The 16,228-nt window shown below is 41.6% G+C and overlaps 1 pseudogene across 1 annotated transcript in view; it reads right to left on the bottom strand.

Moving 5' to 3' along the window:
• Window positions 1-16,228, bottom strand: part of LOC306788057 — a 30,920-nt pseudogene that overhangs the window by 13,003 nt on the left and 1,689 nt on the right. Inside the window, exons 3-7 of the transcript XR_013773186.1 lie at window positions 15,236-15,414; window positions 5,529-5,733; window positions 5,197-5,371; window positions 4,710-4,909; window positions 4,261-4,409 (exon numbers count right to left, since the gene is read on the bottom strand). The product of XR_013773186.1 is annotated as an uncharacterized misc_RNA (transcript). The remainder of the gene's footprint in view (window positions 1-4,260; window positions 4,410-4,709; window positions 4,910-5,196; window positions 5,372-5,528; window positions 5,734-15,235; window positions 15,415-16,228) is intronic.

The raw sequence follows: 16,228 nt of genomic DNA, 5'->3' as shown, positions 1-16,228 counted from the left end.
CACCATCGCAGACGAGTTGATGAACTAGCAGCAATCTAACAACACAGCTCGCTAAGAGACGAGCAGGTACTTGTGTTTCTAATGAACTGTTGATGAAAGCACAGACAACACGGATACAGAGCATCTATCCATGTTCATCAGACCTGACTCTCAGTGAGGAGCTCTTGGATGAAGCTGCATGCACAGGACGACGACAGGGAGGAACATTAGTGATGCAGAGAGGTGACACAAACAGCTTTGAACAAAGTTAATGTCATAACTTGTGTTTGATATTTGTCTTTGTTATTTTCTTTAATAGTTTGATCTTTGATAGAGTCATGTGGGTTTCTTAACCCTAAATTAAAAGGATTTATGTTGTAAGATAACACAAGCTGCAGCTGCATGGCGATGGGCTAGTGGGCCTTGTTGCACATGTGCATGTGCCAATGCAACAGTTGACTCTCTTCTTAGTGTTGGGATCTGCCAGAGACTGAGTCTGCCAGCTGGCACCACACAGAAACTCACCACAACCAGAACGCCAAGGTGGACAGACAACTGATGTACGGCTGCTGGCTGGAGATGTCTTCAAGAGACTTGGTCAGCGGTGGAAGAAGAACTCATATCTTTTACTTATACGTACCAATACTACTGTGTAAAAATACTCAACTACAATGAATTCCTGCATTTAAAATCATACGAGTGGAAGTACAGAAGTATTATCAGCAAAATATAATTTCAGGATCACAAGTGATTTGTTGAATATTGGGTCATTATTTAAATGAAACCATCTGAGAAGTTCTCTTTGGTAAAACAACTCATTGACTTAAACGTGACTAAAACCGCTGGTTTAAACTTCAACAATTCATCTGAAAAGTAACGGACTACGTCTGTCAAATATACGTATGGTGGATTAAAAGGTGTACCATTTCCCTCGGAAATGTAATGAAGTAGAATATGAAAAAAGAGTACCTCGAAACTGTACTGCAGCACTTGAAGTTAGTTGCTTTCGTCCACTGGTTATGACCATCACCATCATAACCAATATGCATCACGGCTTAAGTCAAGTCCCAGCTGTAAGCATTGCGTACCACATCAGCTGTCAAGTCAAGTTTAAATCTGCAGAAAGACTTTGACTCAAACAGGAGGCCACAACCAATTTAACCCCTGATACATTCCCCATACCGTGTCCTCGCCCCCTATCACTGTATCAAATTCAATACGATACTCGACTGGAAAAAACAAATCTTTGCACTTTGTATCGAATGAAGTTCATCCCAAAAAACTGATAGCACATATCTGGTGGGACCGGGTCCAAGAATCCGAACTGGTTTTGGCTGAAATCAGCCACGCAGTCCTTGACACCAGACTGGTGTTGAGAAATGTCACTATCTAACCGCCATCAGTGATATAATCATGCAACTCAGCAACTCACCTCTAATATCCCATAATGCCTTCTTCCTGTTAATTCGTGCTCAAGCGGTTATTTTGGCAAAGTTTGTCGTGATGAGTTCAAGTCTAGTTTTAGTTTAGTTTAGTCGAGGCAGTTCTCAAATGATTTGTTTGTGTTGTGCAACACCTCAATTAATCCAACCTGTTTACACATGTTATTGTAGTGTTCCATATGCGTACAGCATACTGTATCTGAAGAGCAGATACCAAATCATCTGTAGATATGGTTTTATGACCATGAAAGCTTGTTTTCTGTTTACTGACTTGGGGGTAGTGGAACTCCATTTGTGTTTTCCTTTCAGAAAAAGATAAGATAAGATATGAGCCCAAAGGACTCAGTGAACGCAGGGCGTTGATTCTTTTGTACATTGACCACTGTCTTGAAAAATACGTCAATAATGTTGTTACCCTGACAAACCAGTCACACTCCACCTGAGAGGAATCACAGACCAAACAATTATCGACTGCTTATATATGCGAGCATATTTGTCCAAACAGCAGATCCCAATGACCAATGTCTCTAAAACATAAAGCCTGGTGCATTGATTTATATCAGTGTTAAGATTGCAGCTCTGCCGGATGTTAGACGTTAAGATATGATTGACAGGTTGGCCATTGTGTTCAAGTATTGTCCTTGACACACGACATACATATCAACGCTTTTCTAGTTTTTAATTCTTAAATATAATATTTCCCCAATTCTTTCTGTCTTTGCATCACAGTACTGCAGTAAGTCATTTTCTTTTAGTCAGCATTTTAATCAGCACACACACACACACTCAAACCTCGTGCAGACTGTGTGTTGAAAGGATCGGGGCATTATCCAATCTGCCAGTCATTTCATTTGGAAATTTCAGAATGCTGCCATCTCATATAAAAGGTGTCTGCCAAAGTTCACAGACGATCTTATCATTTGGGAACCTGATCTAAAAAGCAGGCACTCAACCTTTAATGTGGAATTTAGAACTAATAAAACAGTAAATGAGACGCGCATTCATGTGCATTGAGCATGATTGAAGACAACACTTTATTTCATGCCCAGCAGACACATTTCACATGCATTTCTATGTTTGGTAGAAATGCACATCGAAGTCATTGATTTCAATAAATCAACATAAATTCTATAATATCATCATATATTAAGTATTTTTCCATGTTCTGCATTAAAAAGTCTTGACATCTCACTGTTGCAGTCTTTATAAAGCTGAAAGGCAGATATTAAAAGAGTAGTTCAACATTTTGGAAAATGTTCTTACTTCTTTTCTTGCAGGGAGTTGAAACCGAAGGTCAATACCTCTCTCATATCTGTATGGTAAATTTGAAGCAACTGCCAGCATCCAGTTAGCTTAGCTTAGCACTAAGACTGGGAAGGGTATAGCTTACCTTTGGACAGATACGGGCTAGCTGTTTTCCCCTTTAAGCCTACAGCCTTTGTGCTAAGCTAACCGGCTGCTGAACGTTGCTTCATATTTTCCGTACGGAGTTATCTGTAGGTTACATAAGAAGCCAGAGGCAGAAGATGGTTAGCTTAGCTTACCTTAAAAACTGGGAAATAGCTAGCCTGGTTCTGTCCAAACAGAAACCTGCCTACCAGTAGATCTAAAGTTCAAAAATGAAGTTACGTATTGTTTGTTTAATCCGTATGAACACTAAAGTGTAAAAACAACAATAAAATGTGGTTTTACGGTGGCTTATGTGCCAGACTTTGTCTTGACTTGAATTTCCAGAATCTCTGCCAGGCTAGCTGATTTCAGTGCTAAGCTAAGCTAACAGCCACTAAGTTGATGTGTCAACGAAAGATATGACTGGGCAACTTTTTCAAGCAGCATTTTACTCCAGCAACTAGTTTTAACAAAGTAGTTTTAACAACTAGTTTGGTGGTTCCCAACCTAGGGGTCGTGCCCCCTCCAAAGAGTCACATGATGAATCTGAGGGGTCGAGAGATGATTAATGGGAGAGGAACTAAGAAAAAAATAACTTCTGCAACATATATTTTGATTCATTTTTGGGCTTCTCTCTAATCTTTGTGGGGTGTTTTATGGCATTCTGGATAATTTGACCACTTGTGGCCTCAAACAGTTATGGAAATGAAACCAGGAGAGACGTTCAGAGTGGATGGAACTAACGACTCATAGACATGAGAAATGTGACAAGGAACTGTTATGTAATGTAAGGGGTCACAACCTGAAGCTTCAAAGTAGCAGAATATGGAAATACTCAAGTTAAGTACAAGAAAGTCAAATTGCACAGTATTTGTGTAAAGGTACTTACATACTTTCCAACACTGAAATGTGGAACTATTCCTTAAATGTTTCAAGGGCATATTTTAACACAAAAGAGAAAATTCAGTTGAGTGCTGTATACAATTTCTTTTATTTTTTTTATCTGTTTGTTGCAGACACCAAACCCTGAAATCATCTGTGTTTTCATTGGTGTGACAATGTCTCCATATGATGGTGCAACCCAAATGCAACCTCTGACTCTGTTTGAGACAGTGTCAGGTCTTGCACAAAGGCCCAAACCCCAGACTGATGCCACCACTGGGAGATGGTGAGGAAACGTGTGTCATCAGTCCCTCTGAACCATTTCCCACACTGCCCCGGCAAACGACAGCAGTCTGGATGAACAGCGAGGTCTCAGTTCTGGATACATAAGCATGTCGATTCTGGTTGCTTTTCTCCTTTATATAAACCGATACGGCACCGTGTCAGCAGTTTATTTCTCTTTAATTAACAGGCCAGTTTGGAGAGCCAATCAATTCTCCGAGCCTGCACCAGAGCATCACAAATAAATATGCATTCGAATCCAATCCGTCATCAGTCCAGTTTAGACAAAGGTCAGATGTGTGTCCTTGTCCACTCCGTAGTTGCCTTTGTGCTCCTCGAACAGATTGCTGAGCTCGTCCATGTACAGCTGGTGGAGGGCATCGAGTTCCTCGGCCATTGGGTTCTGATTTCTCTCCACCCTAATTGGACGCCCGACTGCAGGGAGGAGACAAGGTGATGTACAACACACATGCACAAACACACAAACACACAAACACACACATTCTGCAAAATGGTCCGTTGGATGCCGTTTATCTAAAGTTCAATCTGACTTTAAAAACAATTAGCCAACTCGGTGACATTAGATGCTTCTGCCAAAATCAACTGCAGGTTGGAAAATATACAAGTGTATATCGATACAACTCAGGCTTTCCCCTGCCAGACAAAGTCTCATGCAATGCATTTGAAATATTGCAGGTGAGGTTGCACCCGGATAGATGTGCACTGCCCACTCACCTACTGTACTGATGGGTTTTCTGTAGGGCATGAGACCAAAGGAGTACTGGAAAATGCCACGTGCATGGAAGAGAGGCAGGGCGACACCCATTAATCCTTGCAGCCGCTCCTGTGTCCACCGAAGCCAGGTTCCTCTTTGGTTTCCCACTTGATCAAACAGTTCGTTTTCTCCAAAGGAGAAGACCGGCACCAGATGAGCACTGCAAAAAAAAGAAAGAAAAAAACATTTGAATGAAAAGGTTGTTTCATTGATTACCTAACAGTGTCCCGTGTTAGAAATGTTTTACTGATGCTCCTCGTTATAAACTGATAACGGACTGCGTGCTTTTCCAGGAAATTCCACATGAGGGGCTTGAATAAGCCTCTGTTTCAAGTTGCCACGCTCAAGCTGCAAGTAACCTCCTCTCGCAAGCGATGAGACCTTGGAGAATTAGCTTATATTTAGCAAAAGACCTTCCTCATTCCCCCCAGGGCTCTCTGCTCTCACCCGTGCTCCATCGCCATTTTGATGAAGCCTTTCTTCTTAGCCAATAATACATTGTAGGTCCCAGGGTGGGCATCGAGGGACTCTGGGGCCCCACCGACTGCTATCACCACAGCGTTACCGCCGCCTCTTTTGCTGAGCGGATATCTGGCGCTCTTTTTGTCCGAAGGAATCAGACCTGCAGTGGTGTAACAGAAAATAAGAAGAAGTCAAAACAAGTTAAACAATACTTTGTACGAAATAGAGTATATTAAAAACCTTTACTATATCTGTATACTCAGTTGAATTTAAGAGGTATGGTCAATCTGATCGAGTATGATTGAAAGGTCTCGCACCTGCACACATGATGTAGTCTCTGAAGAACGGGGTTCGGAACCAAAGGGGCAACATGAGCAGGTAGCGGGTGAGGCCGGGAAACAGCTGCCTGAAGCCTGTAGCATTGGTGCAGAAGTTGGTGAAGGCTCCTGCTACCAGCACGCCATGGGGATGGAAGCCCAGGATGTAGTTGTGCCTGGGATCCAGGTCAGCCGTCTTCACCAACTGGGCAAAGAAAAGAAAAGCACGCTGTGCGTTAAAGTCTGTATCTGAATATCGGTCATAACCGTGTTGAATAAATTGAGATCATCTGATTCTTCCTAAAAGAGCAGACAGTGTTGCGTTGTGTTGGCCCAGCTTGGCAAAACTGTTCAAACATATGCCTCCATATCCCAGTGTCAACCCTCCGATCCCACTCGCAATCCTCATGTCTGTGTGCAAACTCTCTAAAAGAATATTCACAACCAGAATATTGGAAGACACCCTACATTCTATTCCAGACAAAAAGAGAACATACTTATTCATATCATGATATGAGACCCTCCTATGAATCTGGGGCAGCTCTTCGAATGTATCTCAAAGTAAAAATTAACTCTGCAGGTGTTGACCCTGGAATAGTACCAAGCGCCATTTGTTTGTGTCTGGCAGGAACCGCATTGAGATGATTCAATGTTTACACTGAACTTAACCTCTTATGTTTGGCAGGTAAAGCCATTCTAGTTTCCAATGAAGCCAGTGCTGCATTCGACACGGTCGACCATGCCATACTCCTAGAAAGACTAAAAATCTGGGTGGGACTCTCTGGCACAGCACTTAACTGGTTTGAATCCTACTTGAAGGGCAGAGAATACTTTGTGTCTGTAGCTGATTACACATCAGAGCTGACTAAAATGACATGTGGTGTTCCCCAAGGTTCAATACTGGGGCTCTTCTGTTCAACATCTACATGCTTCCACTAGCTCAGATTATGGAAAACAACAAAGTGTGTTATCATAATTATGTAGACGACACACAAATCTACATAACTATGTCACCAGGGGACTATAATCCCATACAAGGGCTGGGTAACTGCATTGAACAAACCAACAACTGGATGTGCCAGAATTTTCTTCAATTAAACAAAGATAAAACAGAAGTAATTGTTTTTGGTACCAAGGACGAACAATTGAAAATCACTGCTCAGCTTCAGTCACTGATGTTAAAACCCACAAACCAAGCCAGAAATCTAGGTGTAGTTATGGATTCAGACCTCAACCTGAACAGCCATATCAAGACAATTACAAAATCAGCCTACTATCACCTGAAGAATATATCAAGGATTAGAGGATTTATGTCTCAACAGGATTTGGAAAAACTTGTCCACGCATTTATCTTCAGCAGACTGGACTACTGTAACGGTGTGTTTACAGGTCTCTGTAAAAAGTCCGTCAGAAAGCTGCAGCTGATTCAGAACGCTGCAGCTCGAGTCCTCACTAAGACCAGGAGGGTGGATCACATCACTCCAGTTCTGAGGTCTTTGCACTTGCTTCCTGTCCAACAAAGAATTGACTTTAAAATCCTACTGTTGGTTTACAAAGCACTGAATGGTTTAGGGCCAAAATACATCTCTGATCTGCTGCTACCTTATGAACCATCCCGACCCCTCAGGTCGTCTGGGACCGGTCTACTTTCTGTTCCCAGAGTCAGAACTAAACATGGAGAAGCAGCGTTCAGTTTTTCTGCTCCACATATCTGGAACAAAGTCCCAGAAAGCTGCAGGTCTGCTGAGACCCTCAGCTCATTTAAATCAAGATTGAAGACCTTTCTGTTTGCTGCTGCCTTTAATTGAACCACATTAAATTAATATATTCATCAATTTCCTGCATTTCTGCATTTTACTGCTGAATTTTATTTCTTACACTGTTTCTTTAATTGTTTTTAAATCTCCTTTTCTTTTGCCTTATGTGTTGATGCTTTTAATGGTTTTATGTGAAGCACTTTGAATTACCTTGTTGTTGAAATGTGCTATACAAATAAACTTGCCTTGCCTTGCCTTGCCTTGGAAATTGATCAATATTTCTCTTTAGAGTCAAAAGTAATAGTTTCCTGAGCATCAGCTGTAAAGGACTGGAGATAAGATAAGCCACCTGCGGAGTGTTGTGTGCAGGTCTTGTGAGGGTTTTAAGTTTTATTTCATGCATTCAGTGTCTGTGAGATGGGGTTTGAGGAATGTGCAGGAGTGGGGGTGGTGTGAAAGTGGCAGGGAGAGGTGTGAAGTTTAGGACAATGGGGCATAGGCCCAGGTGGGGCTTGTTGGACTTCAGCCAATCAGTGAGCTGATCGATGAGCTGAGGAATGCAACTTTGAGGGGACAAAGGGTTTGAAGCACGGGGGAATTTCAGATCTTCTGCTGGCCACCGAGGAGGCAGACCAGCCTTCTGGGTGGCTCGGATTGGATCTCACATTTGATTTTATATATATAGGTTTGTTTTGTTAATAATTGTGTGATTCAGTTTGTAACTGTTTGTATCTGTTTTTATGCTTCTTGGATAATAAATCCATTTGATTTTTACTTTAACCTGCTGTTGTGTTTTGGGGCGATTGAGACAGCATGGCTGCAAGGGGGGGGGGGGGGGGCGATTTCTCCCTGTGTCCAGAAGTTGTGGCCTTAACAAATTTGGCACCCCAGATGGGACTTGACGAACTCTAAGACGGGGATGTGGGACCGCGGATACTTTCGGAGTGTACACGAATAAAAGGTGAGCAGAGCCATTTTAATAAAAATCTGTTTTGGTAATCTTAGCCGAAAGTGTTCACGGACCGCATAGACCCTGAGGGCCGCATCTGGGCACAGAGAAAGACCGCAGAGTAACCTGAAGCTGGAAAAGTGCATTCTCCTGAAATTTACGCGAAATAAGACCTCAGAGAGGCCGGGTTGGAGTCCCGAGGCGGGGTTGGAGTCCCACGCTATATAAGACCTCAGAGAGGCCGGGTTGGAGTCCCGAGGCGGGGTTGGAGTCCCACGCTAAATAAGACCTCAGAGAGGCCGGGTTGGAGTCCCGAGGCGGGGTTGGAGTCCCACGCTATATAAGACCTCAGAGAGGCCGGGTTGGAGTCCCGAGGCGGGGTTGGAGTCCCACGCTATATAGGACCTCAGAGAGGCCGGGTTGGAGTCCCGAGGCGGGGTTGGAGTCCCACGCTATATAAGACCTCAGAGAGGCCGGGTTGGAGACCCGAGGCGGGGTTGGAGTCCCACGCTAAATAAGACCTCAGAGAGGCCGGGTTAGAGTCCCGCAATGTGATATGGAGAATACAGCGAAAAAATAGATGGCCTGTTAGACCAGAGGCAAATATAAGGGTGGACTAAATTGGGGTTCCTTGAAAAAGGTAGTTTTTGCCAATTAAAATGTGATCAACTTGGAGTGTGCTTAGAGAAGAGAGAGAAGTGAAATGTATAATGAGTTTGTTGGACAAAATATACTGCTGTCTCTGTTTCTCTGTCTCCCACACAATCTGAGTTGTAAAAGGTGGAGATTGCACATGTGTTCTGGTACGAGGACCAGGAATGGTGTGAAAGGACATGTCTGACTGGCAGCAAGTCAGACTCAATTCACTGACTTAAAAAACACCGATGATCCTGGCAGCAGAGCTGGTTACACCCACTGAGACAGCGGCTTCATTAACCCCCTTCCCCCAAACCACTCCACAACCCCCAACCGGAAAGGACAAAGGCACTGGCAAGCTGAGCAGTGTCATGGACAGTTCTCTTCACCACCCACACGAGAACGAGCTCCCTGAACAGTCACTGCACTCACAGACTCACCTGAACGTTTTGACAGAGATACACACTTACATGAGTGAAAAGCGAATTCCCCACCATTGGACGACGAAGAAACACCCAGAACTATGTGACCTTAGAGGCACAATGTGTTGTCTGCTGTTTTTAGCATGTAATTTGTAACACCTATTCTGCTTACACATCATGATGACACCTATGTGTAAAGAATAATCCTTTTCCCTCAACAGCTTGTACTTACTTTAGCAATGCCACACGAGAACTGTTATAAATGCTTTTAATATACAGGGCAACCAGTTATGAGTGGATGATGCATTGATGGATACAACTGTTTCATGTACTCACTCTGAAGAGTGAGTAAAGGGGGAATTGTGAGGGTTTTAAGTTTTATTTCATGCATTCAGTGTCTGTGAGATGGGGTTTGAGGAATGTGCAGGAGTGGGGGTGGTGTGAAAGTGGCAGGGAGAGGTGTGAAGTTTAGGACAATGGGGCATAGGCCCAGGTGGGGCTTGTTGGACTTCAGCCAATCAGTGAGCTGATCGATGAGCTGAGGAATGCAACTTTGAGGGGACAAAGGGTTTGAAGCACGGGGGAATTTCAGATCTTCTGCTGGCCACCGAGGAGGCAGACCAGCCTTCTGGGTGGCTCGGATTGGATCTCACATTTGATTTTATATATATAGGTTTGTTTAGTTAATAATTGTGTGATTCAGTTTGTAACTGTTTGTATCTGTTTTTATGCTTCTTGGATAATAAATCCATTTGATTTTTACTTTAACCTGCTGTTGTGTTTTGGGGCGATTGAGACAGCATGGCTGCAAGGGGGGGGGGGGGCGATTTCTCCCTGTGTCCAGAAGTTGTGGCCTTAACAGTCTCCTAGATCAGTGATTCTCAACTGGTGGGTCGCGACCCAAAGGTGGGTCGCGGATCCGTTTTCAGTGGGTCGCGGGCCTTTGCCTGACAAAAAATAAATAAATAAAAAATTGTGATTTTATTTTGAAGGGCATTTTTTATGCAGCGGAATTATTCCAGCATTTACGGCACTTGTTCAGCGGTGCAGGAAAAACACCGACCAATGCGGTGTGAATCACATCACATGATGAAGCTCAGCCAATCAAATATGAGTATTCTGACAAGTTTCCTGACTTGAGTGAGATGTACACACACCGTGACACACGGGGCGAGACGAGGATACAGACAGCAGAGCAGGACTGTTGAGTTGTGAGATGTGAAAGTCAAATCATAGGATTATTTCCAAAAGAGAGAAATATCCAGAGAGACCAGAGTTATTAGACTCTGACTGGACAGACTCATAGAGGTGAATTCTTCAAACACTAATTTCTCTTTTTAGAAGATGAGAAAAATATAATATTGTGGCTTTTTCACTTCACCCTGAATGAACTGAATTAAAGCTGCAGCGTAATTCAGTGAAAATAGTTTTTCTAAATTGAATTTCGTTCTGTAATTTATTTTTTAATCCAGCTGTTATTTTACTTGAAATGAGATGAACATTTATTCATGTATTTCTATGTATTATTTATAATCCATCCAGTTAAACTTGAAAAATGAGAATAATATTTTGTTAAAATATAATTGGTGTACTTTCTTTCTTTGATTTCACAGTTGTTTACTACACAGACGTTACTACTACTAGAATTCTTGAATATAGATATACCCAAATTATTATATAATATATATATTATATATATATATATATATATATATCTATATATATATATATATATATATATATATATATATCTCGCTCCTCAGGGTCAAAAAGGTAGCTTCAAAGAAGGGAACGCCTTCTATGACACCCGTGTCTATAATGTATTGAGAACATACTCATAGAGAGAACATAGTCATAAGCACCCATAAGTATACATAATGCTTTACAACAATGGTCATAACACATTATAAAGCATTTCATACTTCATCTTATAAGGTCAAGTATCACAATACTTCATAATTGCTGGCAGACACTTTCTTTTGCAAGTATCATCGTGTATTATAATTCCCGTAGCTAGATAGATTATAATCTGTTTATAATGTATCGTGATGTAAGTCACTCATTATTTGCTTCAAAAACATCATACAAAAAGTATGAACAATGAAGACCTTATAATCCCATTATAATGCATCATCAAAGGATTATTTATTATGGGAATTATAAAACACTTTCATCCTTTCAAGTGAAATATCATCCAGTCATTATGAAGTATTGTGATACTTGATACCTATAAGTCAATATAAAATGTTTATATTGTTATATTGTTATAAGACATTATGAATAGTTACTACTGCTTATATCTAAATGAGTTATAAACATTATAATGCGTTATACGTATATTTAGAATGCATCATAGACGTGGGTGTCATAGAAAGTGTTCATACATTTTGAATCTATTCCATTTTTTTTCTTTCCCCTTTCTTTCCCTCCCTTCCTAGAGGGTCGAACGTAGCCGATCAGAGTAAACGGATTTGTACTGTAGAGCCAAGTCCTGCCATTGAACCCTCACAGGGCCGTTGTGTGTCCACTCTGTTTGTACTGTGGGTACCTGCTGCCGCTGATCAGAGTCAATCATTAGCCGCTAATGACGAGGGCCGCGGCTGTTTACAAAACAAAAGAACACAGAGCTCTCCCACGAGGTTGTCACCACGACAGGGTGGGGGAAAAATCGAAACAGCATAGTTTCGCGATATTTTGCGTGGCGATATTGTATCGATCTTTTATTATGTAAACTATTTAAAAAATAATAATAATAACAACAATAATAATTTACTAGAACAATCAAATCAATTGCTTTTTCAGTCCACTAGATGGTGCTGAGTTATTTTCTGTTGAGGTCAGCAAAGGTCAGCGTGATTGGTAGGAAGTTGGTCGAAGCAAAGATGGAGACATCTGGCCCCACAACGGGGTTAAATCTGCCAACAGTAGCCGGCTCATGGGGAGAGTGCAGCGCATAACTGTCTCTCTGCCCTCGACGTCCACACATCGCAAGTTATACTGAGTTATATAACTCTAATATCCTACTTATATAAGTTATAGTTCATATACTGAGTCCACACATTTGCATTCAGTTAAGTTGGACTATGTAGTAATACAAACAGTTCAGTTTGTCAGGTTCATGCAACATTTATGACATTGTTGGTCAGTCTGTCAGCTTGACGATCCTATTGTGCTACAATAAAAATGATTGAAGTGAGATGAACAGACTGAAAACTTTATCTTATTAGATAAAACATGTTGACACAGTTTTCCTTTGGGGACATCATTTGAAGTTGAAAAAAGGAATAAATCGCAATATAGGCCTATGTTATCGCAATACTCAGAATATTGCAGTATCGTGATAATATCGCAGTATCGCGACCTAAGTATTGTGATAATATCGCAGTATCGTGATAATATCATATCGTGACCTAAGTATCATGACAATATCGTATCGTGATAATATCGTATCGTGACCTAAGTATCGTGATAATATCGCAGTATCGTGATAATATCGTATCGTGCCCTAAGTATCGTGATAATATCGTATCGCGGGATCTCTGGTGATTCCCACCCCTACACGACAGTCCCCTGTGTGGCTGCCATCCCTCCCAAGGACTTTGAGTTTTAGAGTAAAGAATCAGCCATTTATCTTCGGTATATATTTGGATCTAGACAAAAGAAAAGAAAAAAAAGTGTGTGACATTTTGGTAAAGGGGCTTATTTGCTTCCTTGCAGAGAGATAGATGGGAGAATTGAAAGCCCTCTCACGTGTGCGCTCTATTAGTTATGAATTTGGAGTGTGTCTTGTCTCAATGTGTGTTGCATCATTCTGTTGAAGCACATATCAGCTGGTGAGCTTTCAGCCTGAGCTGGTGATGGTGTCATTAGAGACGGTGGGCAGAGACGCACCAATGAAACTAATTAGGCCCTCTGAAGGACACTGCTGCTCTTCACCCGCACATTGACTCCTTGTTTCAGACATAATGAGCCATACAGTCAGATGATGCTGATGATTCACTTTGAACTGGATACGTGAGATCGGGCCAAACCGGGGAATTCTCGATGTTGGAAATGACTTCACTTGTATTTCTCTTTACAGGGAGAGAATACATACAGAAACAGTATTCTTTGTCTGATACGAGAGACTGACACAATACACAACTCCAATAACTCACCTTGGTTGCCAAAAAGTGCAGAACCTGATTAGTGTTTTTATTTACAGTGTTTATAAAGCATGTAAACAGGGACTATGACATGTGCATGTCATCACTATCCCTGCTCAAAATGACTTATCGACCTGTTTGACTCTGACATGCAGGTGTTCAGGGGTGGACAGAATATCATGAACACCCGTCTGATGCAATTCTATACAGAAGTTCAAAACAGAAAGCTTATACTTCTGTATTGTAATTGAAATTGTGTCAGAAAGGTGTTGATTCTCCTCTTTTGCAGTTCTTGATGTTGCATTATTTTGTCAGCTGTACCTTCTCTTTTTCTTCCAGTCTACCATTTCTATGTCTGTATATCATTTTGTAATACTAAGTAAAGACGGTATGATTATGATTCATTTCACTCCAATTGGTGTTCTTGTTGTTGTAGCATTATCACTTTCGTGCCGGTCTTCTCCTGACTTTTATTATTATATGGTGCTGTGTTTATGGTGCTCACTGCTGTAACTGCCTCCCTTAGCGAGCCTCTGTTATTATTATTATTTTTTAGGTTTTACTGCTCTTGTCTTTGTTTCTCCCGATAAAGATGTATGGCTATAAAGCTATTTTTTAAACGTATATGAATAAAGTACTACAGCGATAGGAGCAGTAGTGGCATTGATATTTCTATATTCAAAATAAATTCTGTCTCTTTATCATCCATATGTTAAAATGGTGTCTAATCTCAGAGTCTTATACTGAGTAGTAGTCTCTGCTGTTCAGATAGTTCAGCTAAACAGGCTGATACAGATCACTCTGTTATCTTTTATGGCTGCAAAGGGTAAATTGTGCAAACAGAGACACTTAATGCTCAGAGACACAAATAAGTGAATATATCACGAGGCAGGTAGCTTTTAACATTATGATCTCGTTTTCTTTTTACAAGCAAATCATAGACTCACTTTGTTGCTGCTGAAGTTGTGTTGTTGTTGTTGTTGTTGCTCTCTGTCTCATCAGCACAGTTCAAAGTATTAGTCGTGCCTCGGGGCAGGATGTAAACCGATGTAACAAAGTGGATGTTGTCAACGGGTGTTCGGTTCTCTGTGAAGATGACTTGCTCTGCAGTTATTTTTCTATTCTTTTTTTTAACATGAAGTGCTACCGTTGACTTTGATATAAAGTACTGGGCTCTTTCAGATCAAAAGCAGGTAATGACATGTACTTTAAATCACATGTATGCACTCCAGGTGTTTGACCACAAGAGGGACACAACAGGCTGCAAGACCAACCCTACAACCCTAAGTAAGAATGTTTGGACGGCACCTACAGCTTTGACAGTCCGTTGTGTGTATCTACCCTGGATCCCTGGGTAATGTTGAGCCAGTAATGTCACCTGGCTGTGCACCTTGCATGCACCCTAATCTTTGTCCTTCATGAAAGTATTTTAGGACTCAAAAATGTGTCTAGTATTGACAGAGAAATGTAAACATAAGTCAAACACATGAAGACAAAAATAAAGGTCTACTCTTTCGGATTTAGGGATGTGTACACAGTACGGTATGTGTACACAGTACGTGACAGTATGACTGTAGGGAACACAGTGGTCTCAGGCTTCAGTTGGATTTGCTTCCAAAGACAGAGATAATGGCTGCTGCTCACATGCGATCAAACATAAGATAAACGGAAATGGCACAGCAAGATGTCCCGATGTCCTGTTCTCTGACCTGCAGAGGTAAAGCCTCTGCAGGTCAGAGAACAAAGCTGTGCATATACAGTATTGATGCATTCACCTCGTGCATCGTCTGTCTCTAACCTTGATGGGGAAGTAATCCCGCATGTGTTTCCAAACTTTGAAGTCACACATCCAGGCCGCCCTGCGGCCTCCCCGTGCAGGTGTGTCATAGTCGTAGAACCACCAGACGGCGTACAGCACACTGATCAGCCAGAAGCGGGTGAACAGCAGGTAAAAGAACAGGATGATGCAGGTGGGTGCTGAGGAGAGAGGAAAGCAGCGTCATGAGCGGCAGCTCTGAACACATGGTTAACAAGTGCATTACATGTGCACCCTGATCCGGCATGACAAATGCAAAACACACTGTACGAAGTGTTCCTAGATCATGTGTTTAGCAGGGATTAGTCATTTTATGAATGGATGACGTCTGCTCTGGATCAATAGCACTCAGGTCTGCTGGGAGATGACGTCACGAGTGGTTCGGTGGTCATTGATAGCAGAACCGTGCTGATGGTGGGATGTCAGTTCAATTTTATATGGTGTTGTTACGGTTTTCATCGTTAGCGCTGGTTTCTCTGGGCGCACGCAGTCATCCAACAGCACCACGGCCATACCTTTAAACGATCACTCGCATCAGGTGATGGTCTGGATGCCAGTGATGAGATTATCTGCAAGTCTGTGTGTTAAAAGATGAATTCCCATCCCTTTGCCTACATGCAATTAGATTGAAAAACTTGAATGGTTGATTTCAGGTTTTGTTGTTTCTATGGCTGTACACAGCTCTTGGTTTGTTTAAGGAGATGTTTTTGAGTTGGCATTTTTTACATGATTGTATTAAAAATGTTATCCTGTTTTGTCGTTTCTCATCTTGTGTGGCATAGTTTGTTATCTACTTTATGTTGTTTGTAACTCATTGCTGCCTAACTTGGCTCTCGAAAAGGCGATGATGATGATGATGATGATGATGATGATGATGATGATGAGGATGATGATGAGGATGATGATGATGATGATGATGATGATGATGATGATGATGATGATGATGATGATGATGATGATGATTCCGGTTAAATA

Source organism: Melanostigma gelatinosum, assembly GCF_949748355.1.
Source record: "Melanostigma gelatinosum genome assembly, chromosome: 14".
In the NCBI taxonomy this organism is placed as follows: Eukaryota; Metazoa; Chordata; class Actinopteri; order Perciformes; family Zoarcidae; genus Melanostigma; species Melanostigma gelatinosum.
This window is presented reverse-complemented; position numbering and strand designations above follow the sequence as displayed.